The sequence below is a fragment of the Equus asinus genome, chromosome 18, assembly GCF_041296235.1.
Source record: "Equus asinus isolate D_3611 breed Donkey chromosome 18, EquAss-T2T_v2, whole genome shotgun sequence".
Lineage (NCBI taxonomy): Eukaryota > Metazoa > Chordata > Mammalia > Perissodactyla > Equidae > Equus > Equus asinus.
The window spans coordinates 16,160,788-16,176,794 of NC_091807.1; positions in this window are offsets into that span (position 1 = coordinate 16,160,788).

The window sequence follows — 16,007 nt, forward strand, 5'->3', positions numbered from 1 at the left end:
GCCTGATGAGCAGTGTGTAGGTCAGCACCCAGGATGCGAACTCGCAAACCTCAGGCCACTGAAGCAGAGCGTGCAAACTTAACAACTACGCCACTGGCTAGCCCCTCGATTCTCTAATGAGAGCATATAACTGCGAGATTTGTGAACTCAGGATTAGGCAGCCTTACTCATCTCTCTACATCTAGGACCTAGCACAGACCCTGACAATTAATGAGCATGTAATGGCATGCAATAAATCTGTGTGGAGCAGATAAATTATAAATTGTTAAATAGGGATCATTATGACATCTATCTTTTGGAGATTATTTTGATTATCTGGTGAAATACTATGTATATTGAGATATAAACGGACTCTTTTTTTCCTTTAGGATTTCCTAAGCCATTTCCTCCATTTGAACAGTGAGGCGTCTGTCTTCATTGCCTTGGGGAGGAGTCCACACAGATAAAGCAGACTACAGAAGAGGGAAATTCTTGGCTAGTCTATTTCTCTGTCAATAATAAACAGTGGATTTGGAAGATTAGCTAAAGTGTTGTCTTTTTCTGCTCCTGATTCTCCGAGCCAGGGAAGTAAGAAGGCAAACAGGAGACTGGACATGAGCCTGACACTTGCCAGTTGGCCCTCCCTGATGACAACTCTAGGGGATGGCAGAGACCTCAGATAGGCTTGGAGGCTCTGTAATCGAGGGGCTGGTGCCCTAGTGTGCTGGACCTGCCTTGTCCCAGCTTACAAGAGCCAATTGGTAAACTTTTAGTTTTGTGAGCTTGTTGGTGTTGTATTGGTAACTTGAAATCAGCTGTGGGGAGAGTTTTATTCTCTGGAAATTGGTAAAAGCTACAAACCAGTCCCCCCACAGCATCCTGGAGAGCAGGTTGCTAAACATTTATCAGCACCCACTGGACCTGTGCCTCCCTGCCCAGGTGGATCCTGGGAAAGTAGATGGTCTGCTGAGGACCAGCTATAGTCTGAAATTTCACATCAAGCGTAAAATTTGTGGTGTGATGCGTCCAGGAAGATGGGCGTCAGTCAACCTCCCAGGGCTCCTGCCCATCTCTTTGTGCCAAAGTGAGGAGTAGAACAATTTCTCATGCATCCAAGAGCAGGAGAGAAGTAGTAAAGTATCTCAGACAACCTTAATAACTGACCTGAAGCTCCAGAGTGGTATAGGAGAGCAGGTCAGTGTTTTCTGAGCTCCATAGAAAGGGCATAGAAGTGACTGAATAAGGGTCAACTTTGAAGGGTTTTGAAATTGAAGTCAAAGGATGAGCTGCCAGCAACTTGAATGGATCAATGACCTCAAACCAGATAAACAACAGGCGTTTCAAAGAATGCTGCTGTTGATAGATGACAACCCACATCTCCAGCCCACTCTCCACCCTGATTGATATCTTGGCACAACAATATAAGCTCCTGGAACTTAAACTTGATCCCAGGAGAAAAGGAGGAGAAAGGTTGGATTAGGATGAAATGTTCAAGTTACCCACCTTGGGTGCAAAACTTAATGGGGAGACAAAAAAAAAAATCAGTTATCAAGAGAAATAATATTTTAATGCAAGATTTGAAAACTCAAAATTAATGTGAAAGTGCATGATGAACAAAATACTAAAACTTTAAGTGAACACAGGTTCAGTATTACTGAGTTCTCCTTTTGCCTCAGGCTCTGAAGTGGCTACCCGGGGCACAGTTATTGATCCTGCTTCAGTCCCTCTGGTGTGGGAAGCGAGGGGAGGTATAAGCCAAGGGCTGGGGGTTGTTAATTGCTTGTGATTTAGTTTCTGAATGAGAGCTTGAAATAAATAATGAGTTGAATTCCAGAAAAGTGAAGTTCTATTTCTTGTGTGTGTGACTTGTGGGCTTAGTTTTGCACTCCCTGCACATACATTCTGCTATAAGCTATCTTTGCATCTATAATTAAATATTTTATAAATGTTGCTGTATACCTTGATAGAGGGTTAAGTATTTGGCTTCTTGTTAACAACAGTTGAGGGGCTGGCCCTGGGGCATAGTGGTTAAGTTTGTGTGCTCTGCTTAGGCGGCCCGGGGTTTGTGGGTTCGGATCCTGGGTGTGGACCTACACACCACTCATCAAACCATGCTGTGGCAGTGTCCCACATACAAAATAGAGGAAGATTGGCACAAATGTTAGCTCAGGGTCAATATCCGTCTCCAAAAAAAAAAAAACCAGTTAAGGTCAGGGAGGATTTATCCATATAGAAACCATGTTTCTGGGCCAGACCCAGTGACCTAGTGGTTAAGTTTGGTGTGCTCCACTTTGGTGGCTGGGGTTTGCTTCCTGGGTGCAGACCTACACCACTCATCTGTCAGTGGCCATGCTGTGATGGTGGTTCACATACAAAATAGAGGAAGATTGGCAAGAGATGTTAGCTCAGGGTGAATCTTCCTCACCGAAAAAAAAAAAACCTACAAAAGAAAGAAAAGAAACCATGTTTCTTAGGTGGTTTCAAATCTGTAGGTATATCAGTGTGTGTATGTGCACATATCTAGGTATTCAGTACTTTATTACAGTCTGCCAGCTTTTCTGGTACTAAAGCTAGAGTCCCTGGTCAATAGTACTCAGGATTCCCTCCGTTAATTTGCCAAAAAAGGATGTATGTTTTGACCAACAATTCCATGAATTCACAGTCCACTTCTTTTCTAATGTCTCGGGTAATGTCAGCTTTCATCTTTCATCTAGTCTCAGCCTTTGCCACATCTAATAGCAATTAAAAAAGGTAGCTAACATTTTATCAATCTAACTATGTGCCAGGAATTTTGGAAATTGCGTGATAAGCATTATGTCATTGAACATGACAACTCCCTAAGAGATGGACTATTAAAATGTCCATTTACAAATGAAGAAACTGAGGCTTAAGATGGTCACAGGGCTGGCAAATGGCAGACTCAAATCCATGTTCATCTGGCTCCAAAGGCCACATGTATACTTACTGTGCCAAACTGCCAAATGTAGTGTCCTGATGGCTCACAGTGAGGTCCGCTGGTGTTCCCTTCCCCTACTTGCAAATGCGTTTTTCCTCTTTCTTACACCTAAAAGAGTGTGTAGCATTTCTAGTTTAAAGGAGTTGTATTATTTCAACTTGTTCTTATGAATGTAGTAACTGATGAAGTATTAAAACTATGTTTCTTTATAAAAAATAACTCCCAAAAGAATGTCAACAGATAGCGCTGGTGATGAAAGTGAGAAAGTAAAAGAAAAAAGTCATTATTATTAGGCACAAAATGGAAGATTTATAGAACAAATGATAGATCATGCTGATATTTGTGAACTGGATCAGTACTTTTTCATTTGCAAGTGACAGAAACCCCACTAGAGCAAGGTCTTGGGAGCTGGACTGCTGCCTGGCGCTGTGCGAGTGAGCTGGGATCTGGAGTGGCAGGAAGCACTGGGGATGCAGGGATGTGAGGGCCGCCTGAGGCAAGTCCAGACCCCAGGGAGCAGTCTCACGGTCAGGGCCGCAGGGCAAGAATGAGGCTGCAGTAGGAGGGCAAGACGGGTGACTAGGGTCCGAGAGGATGAGAACAACACTGAGAAATGGGGTATTTCTCCTCTATCTGTCTCTTTGCCCCAAGTGGTATTTCTGGGCGTGCCTGCCTCTCCTCTCTGGCTCCTGCTGTCTATGATGAAGCTCATCACGGTTCCAGGTTCTCCTGGGTGACACAGCCCTCAAGCTCCAGTGACACCACCCCCTCCTTCGGTTCTTCAAGCCTACTGGTGTCAGTCAGGTTGCCTCACCAATTCTCTTTGTCTTCTCAGCTCTTGCTTCTCCTATGCTACCAATTTTCTGCACTGATTTAAATACTGAGAGTAGTTTCAGATTCCTAGTTGGTTCCTGACTTACACATTATGCTACCCATCTTTGATCTTTATAAGCTTTGAATCTAGTAATACTTTAATCATTAATGGCATACATATACAGGACCACTAGGAACACTTAGCATGACTATTTTCTTAAAGTGCCATATTTTGGAGAGCTTGAATTCCAAAACAAGAGATACGTGTAATATTTCAAAGCCAAAAAAGTGAAATAAGGTTTTGGTAAAGGCAGGAAGATGAATCTGGAATATACCTGTGGAATGGGTTGAAGGTAAGTAAAGGACAAGAGGCCCCTCATGTTGGCATGAGGAAAGAAAGGAACCAGGAGGGATCCTGGGAGGGTCATTGACTGAACGAAGATCTTGTGGTGGCACTTTGTGGTGAAGAACATAGATGGGGAGGAGAGCTTCTTCCTAAGGGAAAAATAAATGGAAGGTGAATAAAAGGGAAGGTGTTCACTGAGAATGGCTTTTGCAGTAGATTTAATGAAGTACTTCAGTATGTCTAATTGGAAATAGAAGTTTGTAGTGGAAGTCACCCAAATGAATTCCCCAGCAAAGCCCAAAGTAAGCAAAGAATTTAATCTCTGTTTTTTCCTCTTTATTCTTAAGTGTGCTTATGTGTTATTATTGTCAATCAGATCAGTTGATTCTCCAGTTGGTTTCTTTGTGACGTATAATGTCTGTTTGAAGGATCGTTTTATATGATAAATACGACACTTCATAGATTTTTGAAATCCCAGCTCCCCCTCTTCCCCTCCTTTGCCCTCATAGTGTCTCCACTCTTGCTCTTTCCTCTATTCAAGCAGCTATGCTAGTCTCCTTAGAGAATGCCTTATTAATCATGAACAGAATGGTAGAAATATTGACAGTAAAGGCCATTCTGATGAGGTCTCAGATGGAAATGAGGAACATGTTATTGGAAACTGGAGGAAAGATGATCCTTGTTAAAAAGTGGCAAAGATTTTGCCTGAATTGTGTTTGTGTTCTTGTCTTTTGTGGAAGGTGGAAGTTGCCAGTAATGAAAATGAATATTTAGTTGGAGAGACTTCTAAGAAAGTGTTGACGAAACAGCTTGGTTCCTCCTGATTGCTTCTAGTAGAAAGTAAGAAGAGAGAAATGCTTTGAAGACAGAATTCTTATGCAAAAAGGAACCAGAACTCAAAGATTTGGAAAATTCTCAGCTAATCCACATTGCAAAAAATAAGTGTGTTTGGAAGAAAACACTAGGACTTAATCAACCGTCTCAACAAAAGCCAAGACTAAAGATGGGATTATACCTACAGAAAAACTGCCAGCTGGGAATGAAGAAAACAGAGAAAATGGGACAAAATGAAGGAAGACTCTTGGACTCCTTAGATCCTACAGGACTGAACAATAGAACTATTTGGCTATAAATGCAGACTATTCATCAAGACAAAAGAAGAACTCTGAAGTGATTCAGAGATCATCACGGTTGCCAATCCCAATATAGGCCCAGAATGCATGGACCCAGCGGACAGGACTTTTTCCATCTTGATTTCAAAGGGTGGGAGCAAAACCTACTGGAACCCTGGAGGTGTGTACCCACCCTGACAGAGAACCATGGTCTGGGTGGAGCCACTGTAGAGAGACACAGCATGGGCAGGGCCCTGCCAAGCTGTAGGGAGATATTGATGCCCCAGTGGGTCCAGAGAGTGGGACCACTGCCTTAGTGGGACTGAAGGGCAGAGTATCGAGCCAAAGAGGATTATTTTGGAGTCTTAAGGACAAAGGGTAAAGAGGAGATCTGGAGGGGCAAATGAGAGATATTTGGTATACAACATATTTTATCTTTTTGTTAATATTGTAAATGAAATATTTTATCATTTCTCTCTGGTGTGTGTGTGTGTGTTTGTATGAGTAGTTCTGCCATCCCTGAACTTAATTAAACTCTAAGGAAGATGATGGACAATTAGACAAGTAATTACTATTACAGGGAAGGTAAAGAGGCCCCTGAAAACTTTAGCAGGTGGACATGATGAAGTCTACAGAGTCGTAAATGTCTCCTGAAAGAAGAGAGGTTTCAACCAATATCATAAGGATGATAAGGTGTCAGGCAGATGAAAGGGCTGATGATGGTAGAGTATGGTAAAGAGAAACTAGAGGTGAAGGGGGTTTTCAAACTAGATGAGGAATTTGAATTCTTTTTCACCATTCAGTTGCTGTCTGCCCTTGGGTGAATTACCTAAGTTCTCTGTGCCACAATTTTTCTATCTGTAAAGTATTCTTAATAATACTTTCCTTACATGGTTGTTGTAAGAGTTAAATGAGAAATGCACTTAAGTTTTAAGAGAGTGTTGTCAGTGTACTATTCGTCCTCTCCCTTTCTTTGGAAGAGGGGAAGGGTGTCTAGGATCGCTTGGGTCTTGTGGAGTTTGAGAGACAGAGGGAGTCATATTTTGGTTCATGCCTGAGGAGTGTAGGGGCGAGAGAGGTGCCTCTTTAACAAAGGCCCTAAAGGCAGGTAGTATGTCCTGCTGCAGTCATCCTGGCAGCAGTAGGGAGATTGGTTGAAGCAGGTAAAGGCGAGAGTCAGGGAAACCAGCTAGGAATTTGTGGTGCAAGTCTAGGCAAGAGATTATGGTGATCTGGACTAGGCTGGTGCAGGAGGTATGCAGAAAATGTCTAAATTAATCATACTGTGATCAGTAAGAAACTTTTAGTGCCTTACCAAATTATCTCAATGCAAACCCCAAATTTCTATTCTTTTTCCAGATAAAATGGAAATTGTTTGGATTCATTCCACAACAAAGGAAAATTTATCAAATATGCTGCTATTTCTGGTTTCCTAGTTCAGGTCCAATTAAAAAAAAAAGGAGTCTTAGGCAATATTGAGGTGATAATTAGAAGGCACATCCCAGTGCAGCGAGAGTGAAGGAAAGAAGTGAGACAGAGGAGGATAAGAAGCAGATTCAAGGTGATAAACCAAGTGGGCCGCTGCTCCATGGTTCTAAAGAAAAGTTGTGCCTCAGAATAAGCCATCAGGAGGATTGGAGAGGAAACTGATCTGCCAGCTCACTCATGTCTACTGTCTCTCGTGGGTTAAAGGTCATCCCATAGGGAAGTTACTACAGCATTCTGCATCCTAGGCTGGAGTATCGCTGTGAGTGGTGAAGGGAAGCATGAGGAGAAGAATGGGCAGTCAGAAGCCCAGGGGCTGAGGAGGGAAGAATAGTAAGCAGTCTGCTGGAGGAGAGGCAGCTGATGGACCCCGATGAGAGGGTCTCTGAGGGCCTGCCCCAAAAACCCTTTAGAAAAGAATCAGCCTTGGAGACCAGAGGGCAATGGTACAAGATCACAACTGTACCCTGGGCCTGACCTAGCAAGAGAGGGGTGAGCAAGGATGAGAGAAGGAGCCAACTTCATCCTACTCACCTACTGCAGGCATCCACGCCTGAAGCATGTTGGAGCTGGGAGAGGGAAGAAGTTGTAACTTGAAATGGAGCTAGGCTGGAGGACTTTTTAGGTGAGCAAGACCAAAAGGAAAAAAAAAAAGGGAAAAGAAAAACCATAATACTTCCTGGATATTTATTCCAGGGTGGAAATTAATGAGTCCAGAGAGCAAACTAGAAGTCTGGTTTTCCTTTTTGTACACCATCTTACAAAATCAACTAGGTGTACTCTTAAGCACTCTCTGGCCATGAAGATCTTCCTTCTTTGGCTCTGCTAAAAAAATGCTCCACAAGGGGCTGGCCCCGTGGCCGAGCAGTTAAGTTCGCGCGCTCCGCTGCAGGCGGCCCAGTGTTTCGTTGGTTCGAATCCTGGGCACGGACATGACACTGCTCATCAAACCACGCTGAGGCAGCGTCCCACATGCCACAACTAGCAGGACCCACAACAAAGAATATACAACTATGTACCGGGGGGCTTTAGGAAGAAAAAGGAAAAAATAAAATCTTAAAAAAAAAAAAAAAAGCTCCACAAGAAGACAAAGACATCAATCAATTATCACTCATGAAGCCCATGGTTTGAAGTACTTAGTACAATTTGATACCACCTTATCAAGCAGGTCCCCATCTACAAGTGGGACTCAGGATTAAGACATTCTAGGGGTAGGATATGAAAAGAGTAGTCTGGAGCCTAAGAGCCTGGGAAGTCTGGAGTAAAGAGTGTATTAGTGGGAGATTTGGGCAACCAAACTGAAGGGAGGGGGCACTTGGTCCCGGGGTGGGGTGAAAGAAAGGAAAGGAAAGCCATGAAGATAGTCCAGGTTTGATGTTTACTCCGTCCTGCAGAGGGGCAGCCTCAGGACAGCCCGCCCCATGCGACCTCTAGTGGTCACTCGGCGCTTAATTCAACTCAGGGATCCCGAGTAGTGACCGCGGAAGAAATTCTGGAAGCTGACTTCCAATTCCTCTAGTTAAAAATATTAGAAATTTCAAACTGTGCAGGCAGAGAGTTCTGAATAATTATTAATAGTTTGATTGTTGAGGTGGAGAAGGAGTGAGGGTGAATGCCCCCAGGCCAGTTTTCTGAGAGGTGACTTTCATGCTGAGTGTAAATCTGGTCATACACTTGGAATACCTGAAGGAGAATCATAGGGCAGGCAGAGGAGAATTAAATAATTCATCAGTTTCTCAACTGACCTTTGGCATAATTCAGAAAGAGCGCATTGAAGGTTCTGAAAAAATCTTGTTGAATAAATAAACTGGGAACTACTGGTTATATGATTTGCTTCTCTAATATTGTGATTTGGGAGAAAGATTTAAATTGTAGAAACGGCAATATTTCCAGCAAAATATCCACAAATTTTAAATTCACCTGCAAACAAAGGAATAAATTTATTTCTAATGAAATTGAAGATTCCTCTCTTTTATTGGGTTAACTTTTTCTTTTGGGGTAATTTTATTCAGTGCATTTTATACAGATAATTCAGGACTATAAGTGGGTAACATGCTTTCTGAATGCTTTTGGGTAAATGATTATTCCACGTTAATTATCCATAAATGATAAATGGTAGACCCAATAACTTGTATGGGTTAATTTGGAAATTTAATATTGTAGTGATTATAAGTTCTTTGAGATGTTAGAAGACATTTTGTATTGCAATAATTATTTTAATTTGTGGTTTGATTAATATAGTCAGTAATTTAATCAGTTTCAATAAGCATAATGTAAGGAGAATATCACAGTGTCCAATTAGTAGCTGTAATGACTCCTGACTCACCTCAAGAGGGCAGCAAAACTGCACAGCTCAGTTCCCGAAATCAGCATGAAAACGCTAAAAAGCAGGTTCACAGACATTCTTTGACCTGATCAATCATATAAGTCCAACTAATTAAACATAACATCTGCTGATATTTGTATTGCCTTTTTATGAAAGTTTAGCCTTTCCTTTGCGAAACGAAAAAAATATGTTCCTTTTCATTTTAGGTTAAACAAAAGAGCTACACTTGCTTGGGGCCTCAAAATGCATTGTTTAAATGAGGCCAAATGTTTAAGTAAGCTACTCTGGATAACAAAGAAGTAAGAGCTTATTTTTTTCCCCTAATTACTTGATTTGTGACCAGATGATGGTTGTGCTTGACTTTATTGTGGCCATTTTGGAAATGTTTTTTCTTTCTATTATCTATCCCAGGTAGAAAAATACTAAAAAAAGATTTATCTGAGTGAAGAAACTTAAAGATTGGCCCCAGGAAAATAAGGAAATGGGAAAGAATTGAACACACCCCTGCCCACCTCTATAGAAGGGGCTTTGGTCATTTCCTAGACCAGATTATAGGTGAGGTTTGTTGTTAGCACCTACCACATCTTCTTTTAGTACGTTCTCTGTTTCTGGCTCTCCAGGCGGCATTCTGGTACCCAGAAGGCAGTCCAGTGATCCCGGTAAAGGTATTACCTGATGGTGGTTCAAAATGTTTCTTCTCTCTGGTGTATTTGCATTTAATAGATGATTTGTGAAGTTTGGAAGATTTTCAAGACATAAAGGAATGGATCATAGAATGGTAGCAGTCTGGTCCTTAGCAAGTTTATCCTTTGTATATAGTAGGCTTTCAATAATTAGTTGTTCAATGAATGAATAAAGACTTAAAAGGAAGAATAAAAGATGTAGCTGCTCTTCCACCTGTCCAAAGCAGAGTGTAGAAACTGCCTTCCTTTTTGTGAAGCTAACTTGGTGAGGGAAAATTTAGCTTATTGTTATTGAAAAGAGTGCAGGTAGATCCAGGTAGACGTATGTAATGCTTCTTCATTACACCACGCTGAATAGGTTGAACAGGGGTCAAAACAGATTCAACGGCACAGTGGCCACCATGAATGAACTTGAAGTTTGAATTTGAGGGGTTGTTCTCATCTTTCAACTCTTTAAAGGTCTTGTGAGAATTAACATTCATATTTATCAAGCCCTTGTTTGCAAACCCTCCTGCTAGTCCTATATTGCAATTTACCACACAGTATAAAAAGAAGAATAAACTATACATCTGTCCTCAATGAATTTATAATCTCCCTGGAGTTCCAAGACTAGCCCACATGAAAACATTGTAACCATAAAAGATACAGATCACTAACGCAAATGAGTGAGTGGCATGCCCTGGGATTAAAAGGCTCTGAAGAAGGGGAGGTCAATATGAGTTTGGGACGCTAGGGAAGACTACACACAGAAAGGGGGGCTTGAGCTGACTCCAAGAGTGCAGGTAGGGTTCAGATACAGAGAGAAAGGGAGGGTGTGCTAGGACAAACAACCTGTATAAAAATGTAGAAGTGATGATCATGCTATATTCAAAAAAGAGACTAAAGCAGAATTATAAATTGGGTAATAGTAAGGGTTAAAGTTGGAAAAGTAATCCTGGGCCCATAATAGAAAAGTTTTTGGAATTGAAGCTATAGAAAAAGATAAACTATATAACATCATTGAGTAGGAGAATAATGAAAGGATAGTCAAGTTCCCAGAAAATTACCTCTTTCCATTTCCATTCTGTGGAAACTACCAAGAGCCTGTGGAATAACAGTGAGAGGAGGAATGTTTGCCGTGCGCAAAGGACAGTGCAACTTGTTTACCTCTGAACTGTAAATATTAGTTACTGTGCTGAGTTATATTTTCAAACATGTATTATGATCTATTTCAAGAAAGGAGGCTTAGAAAGAATAACTCTATGCCTCTATTTCCGTTGTAAGACAGTATTAGTGATAGATTCCAACCTGGATCCCCTGTATGTTATCATAGTCACTAGAAATCCACTTAAAATAAAAGATAAGATTCAGTGATGGTACAATTTTATTTTTCAGTAAGGAGCTTCTTCTAACATCAAACACTGGTAAGTAATGGGTTGTTGGAAGGAAATATACCCTTTACTAGAAAGCCAACACATTCAGTAAAGAACATTTTACTTCTTCCAAATGGAAATCCACTACAGAAGCAACATTTTTTTTCAAATGAACATATATTGCAGAAACAGACATAGGATATTTTTATATATCAAACTAATGTTTTTGCCAGGTTTCAATTGTGTATTTTTATGATATGAATATTATCATTAATAATTCATCAATTCTAAACGATTTCCCTTGAAGTTGCAAATTTACCATTTTAATGACATATTTGAAAAGTTACCTTCTTGTAGAAAAGTACAAACAAGTAAAATAAAATAGAATACATGGATGAAAGTGTACCACGAAATGCTGAGAATAGGAAAAGTAACTTCTTAAAGCTCTGAAGTTAGGATATTTCAGCACCTAATTTGGTAAATGACAATGGGGAGCTATTTCGTTAATATCGGGTTCATTCGTTTTTCCCTCTCTCTCTCTTTCCCTTTCTTTCTCTTCCTTGTTCCCACCTCCCAGCTGTTGTTCTCTAAATTTTCCAGATTTTAAGTAGAGATTGTTTTCATAAATGTTTTAAACTTGGGCTTATTCTCAACCATGATCCTTTCTTCCTTTCTCTCTGTAGATTCAACCTGTTCCATGAAGTTGATTTTTATTTCTTACAGTGTCATTTTTTGCTTTTCTAACTGGAAAGCAAGAATGTCATATTATTTGGTCTCAATTTTTATTGTTATAACATTTTCTTCATAAAGAAATTCTTCATATTACCGCTACATTTTATAATGTTGAATAGTAAAATTTATATAATCTTTTCTTTTTACTTTCTTCCTTCACCCCAAATATCCCATTTCCCTCTTTCATTGTCATCAAAAGAAATTTCTATGCAGATGTTTTTGAAAACAAATTCAAAAGTGTATATTTAAAATAGCTTTGTAATTTAAGTACCTCAGGTAGCATTCCTATTTTAAGATCTGGAAGCTGAGAGATGAGAGGTTATGCCAATCAACAAATATTTGTTGAACATCTCGTGTGGGACTTGGGCAGCCCTCAGTGCTAAGGGGATAGAAAGAAATATAATAAGAATTTGGTATATTTTAGGAATATTTCCTGATACCAGATTTGCAAATGCACCTAGAGAATATGAATTTCCTCATATACTTTATTCTTGGTGGCCAGGAAAGTAGAAAACCACAAAGCTCTATTGAGATTTTAGACCACCCGCTAACAGTAACAGCAACACCAACTAATCTTTATTGATCTCTTAATATGTGCCAGTCAATTTTATAAGCACTTTTCATGTATTTACTCATTTATTCATGAAAACAACCATATGTTATACTCATATTAATGTAATCATCAAATAAGAAATAGTGTAGCAAAAAAAGTTTAAGTAACTTGCTAATGGTCACCCCAGTTTGTAAGTGGTGGAACCACGGATTTGAAGTCAGGTAGTCCGTCCCTGGAACTAACACTCTTAACCACATTGACCTTTCATTTCTCTGTATTTCCTCTGTATTCCCACCAAACTCACTCTGGTTAGGGGCACGACCATTTCACTAGTGCCTTACAGAAACTAGAATTTCTTTATATCAGAGACATTCTAGATTGTTTGGAAATAGGGAAAAATCAAGAACTTAAATGGCAGTTATTAAGAATTGATCACAAAATACAGACAATATAGTTGGAGAAATTAGATATATAAATGCAATTAATGTGCAAACTAGCCATATTTATGCTAACATTGTACACTGATGTATTAAATCTCTAAGGAGTGTAGTATAGACAATAATTAGGGAAGGGATTATTGGAGAAGGATCTAGAATGTTTTTTCTTCCTTTTTCTTTTTTTTTTTGAGGAAGATTAACTCTGAGCTATCATCTGCCGCCAATCCTCCTCTTTTTTGCTGAGGAAGACTGGCCCTGAGCTAACGTCTGTGCCCATCTTCCTCTACTTTATATGTGGGATGCCTAGCACAGCATGGCTCGACAAACAGCAAGTAGGTCTGCACCTGGGATCCAAACAGGCAAACCCTGGGCCGCTGAAGTGGGATATGTGAATTTAACTGCTGCACCACCGGGCCGGCCCAGATCTGGAATGTTTTGAAGTATCCAAGGAGGTATCTTCTGAGAATGTTGAAGTGTGTGTAGGTTTCAAGTGGGAGTGCTGGTTGGGGTGGGGTGGGAGACGGAGAGAAAAGCATGAAGACAGAAGGGAATGTGCTATTTGGAAGCAATAAAATGTGATGAGTGCCACTGCTAAGCAGAAGATTTAAGAGCTGAATTGTGGTTTGTCACGCTCTCTTTTCTCTTTGCTATGAGGCTGGCAATTTTTTAGACAAGGGTGCTCCATCAATGTGAATCTCAGAGTAAAGAAGCATGAAGCAGAGTCCCATGACAACCCATATCTTATGCTAGAAATAGAACTTTCTTACTGTTAGCCATTGCAATTTTGGGATCATTTATTGATGCAGCGTTTCCTGGCTTGTATAACTAGCTAGTAGGCAATTTCAGTATCCCAAGCATAAATGGTGAGGGATTCAGGCAATGAAGAACAAGAGACAAATCTAAAAGTCAATGTCAAGAAAGAATTGACAGGACTCGGTGACTGATGGCTTGTGAGGTAAAAAGATTTAGAAGAAACTGGCAAGATAACCTTAATGGTTTTGGTTTGAAAGAATAAATCATTTATCAAAAACCATAAAGTAAGTGAGGAAGGTGGATTTGAAAGACAGATAGGAGAGAAACCCTTAAGTCCTTTTGAAGGAGTTAAAGATGTAAGTTGGGGTAAAGAAAAATATCATCAGGCAAAGATCACCTGGGAAAATTTGGTAGTTCAGAGAAATTTCACAAGACTTAGGAGGTGAACAGAGTCGATAGAAAGTTTTTGTTTTATTATGTTTTGTTTTAAAGTTAGGCTGTACATTTGCAAGTTGGAAATCATAAAAAGTGTAGGAACGGAGTAGAGTGGAAAAGATGCTGGGGAGATGGCTGGTAAGTATGAGATTCAAGGTCCACAGACACATACATGATGAGTAATCTTTGGAGAAAGGAGAGAATCATCTTCTGTTAAAATTTTGGAAAGGAAAGGGGGCTGGCCTGGTGGTGCAGTGGTTAAGTTCGCATGTTCCGCTTCAGCGGCCTGGGGTTTGCCAGTTTGGATCCCTGGTGCGGACATGGCACCCACATATAAAGTAGAGGAAGATGGGTACAGATGTTAGCTCAGGGCCAGTCTTCCTCAGCAAAAAGAAGAGGATTGGCAGCAGATGTTAGCTCAGGGCTAATCTTCCTCAAAAACAATTTTCTTTGGAAAGGAAAGATAGACATAGAGATAGATATGCACTAAGATGAGAACAGGGATTGATAAAAGACAAGAACTTGATGGGCCCCGTGCCTCTATTTTCCATTAAAATTGGAGAAGTCATTTGCCAAGGGAGAGGGAGAGAGAGGGGCTGGTGAGAGCTGAGAAAAGAGAAGTTTTGAACTCCTTGCTGAAAGGAGCAGACCTGGTTGTGGTTATAGGATTGCTGAATCCGAGGGCCCCTTTGAAGTTAGACTGCAGGAATTTGTAATGTGCCAGGTCTGAATAGCTCTCTGTCTTCTCACGGGAGTGTTCAGTGTCCCAGAACAAGCAGAAAAGCTCACAGCGAGGGTGATCCAGGTTTGTGATTTTTATAGATTATTTGCCCAAGGTCCTACTTACAGTTCTTGCTAATCCGTTCTCCTTGTTGTTTTTCATAAAAGTACAATGTCTCTCCATGGATACATTTTTCTGTTCCTGTGGTTCTGATAATCTTCTCACTGGCTTGAAATTCATCTCTCTAACCACTGGAGCCTAGATTTGTTTTTTACACTTGGCTCTTGATAAACTATGATTTTAGTTTCTGGATAACTTTTCTACCTTCTCACTTGTTCATTTTGATAGACTTTTCGAATAACTTTCATTGGTGGAAGAATTTACTGTGATTTTTTTAATAAAAGATCATCAGTCACCTCATTTAGTTCATATGTGAGGTCATTACCAATCATTATTAAGTGACTAATATGTGCCAGGTGCTGTGCTAAAGGCTAAGGATATAAAGATAAGTGAAACAAGGCACGTGTGGTTGATGTGTTTGTAGAGGTCAAAACTCTAGCCGGGCCATATGCACACAATCAACCTACGACAGCAGATAAAGGATAACCTGAAGCTTTTGGAGCTCCTAAAATTTCTATAACTTGTGTTCTAGTGGCTTTTGATCTCACTTGCTCTTGAGGAACCCAGGTCTCTGAAAAAATCCCTCCTCTCTTCTGCCCCTCACCTCTAAGCCACACACAGGGGACTGGATTACTTTGCATCAAATTTGGTTAATCACTACACGGAATGAGTCATTTCCCCCCATCCTGCTTTGGTTCCCACTGATGAAACTGATACTTATGGTTGACACCATCTTATCCCACTTGTCACTTTATTTTCTCCATTTCGTTTTGCCATGTTTATGCAGAAATGCTGCCGCTACTACGGGCTGTCCCAGTGTCTACTGGTGTACTGGAACCCTTGAGTGTTAAAGATGGTTGCTGTTCTATTTTGACAAGAAGGGAAACTTCTGTTTTCCTTTCAGGTTACATTGATTTAGAGGAGAACCAGTGCAGTGTGTATAATGGCTGTCAATTGATATGGAAATAACTACTAGCTATATATAGTGCTTATGGATCCTTCTGTTAAATAAAATTAGCTGAAACCCACATTTTTTGCTTTGTAAAGGGCTAAGCTCTTCCAAAAATTCCAGGGCATATGGACATGTGGGCACCTCTGATTCTAATTTACTGCCTCTGCTGGATTTTTGTTTCTATGCTATCTAATTTTGTTTCCACAGAGGCATTTTTAAAATATGGCACATTGCTTATTAATATCTACAAAG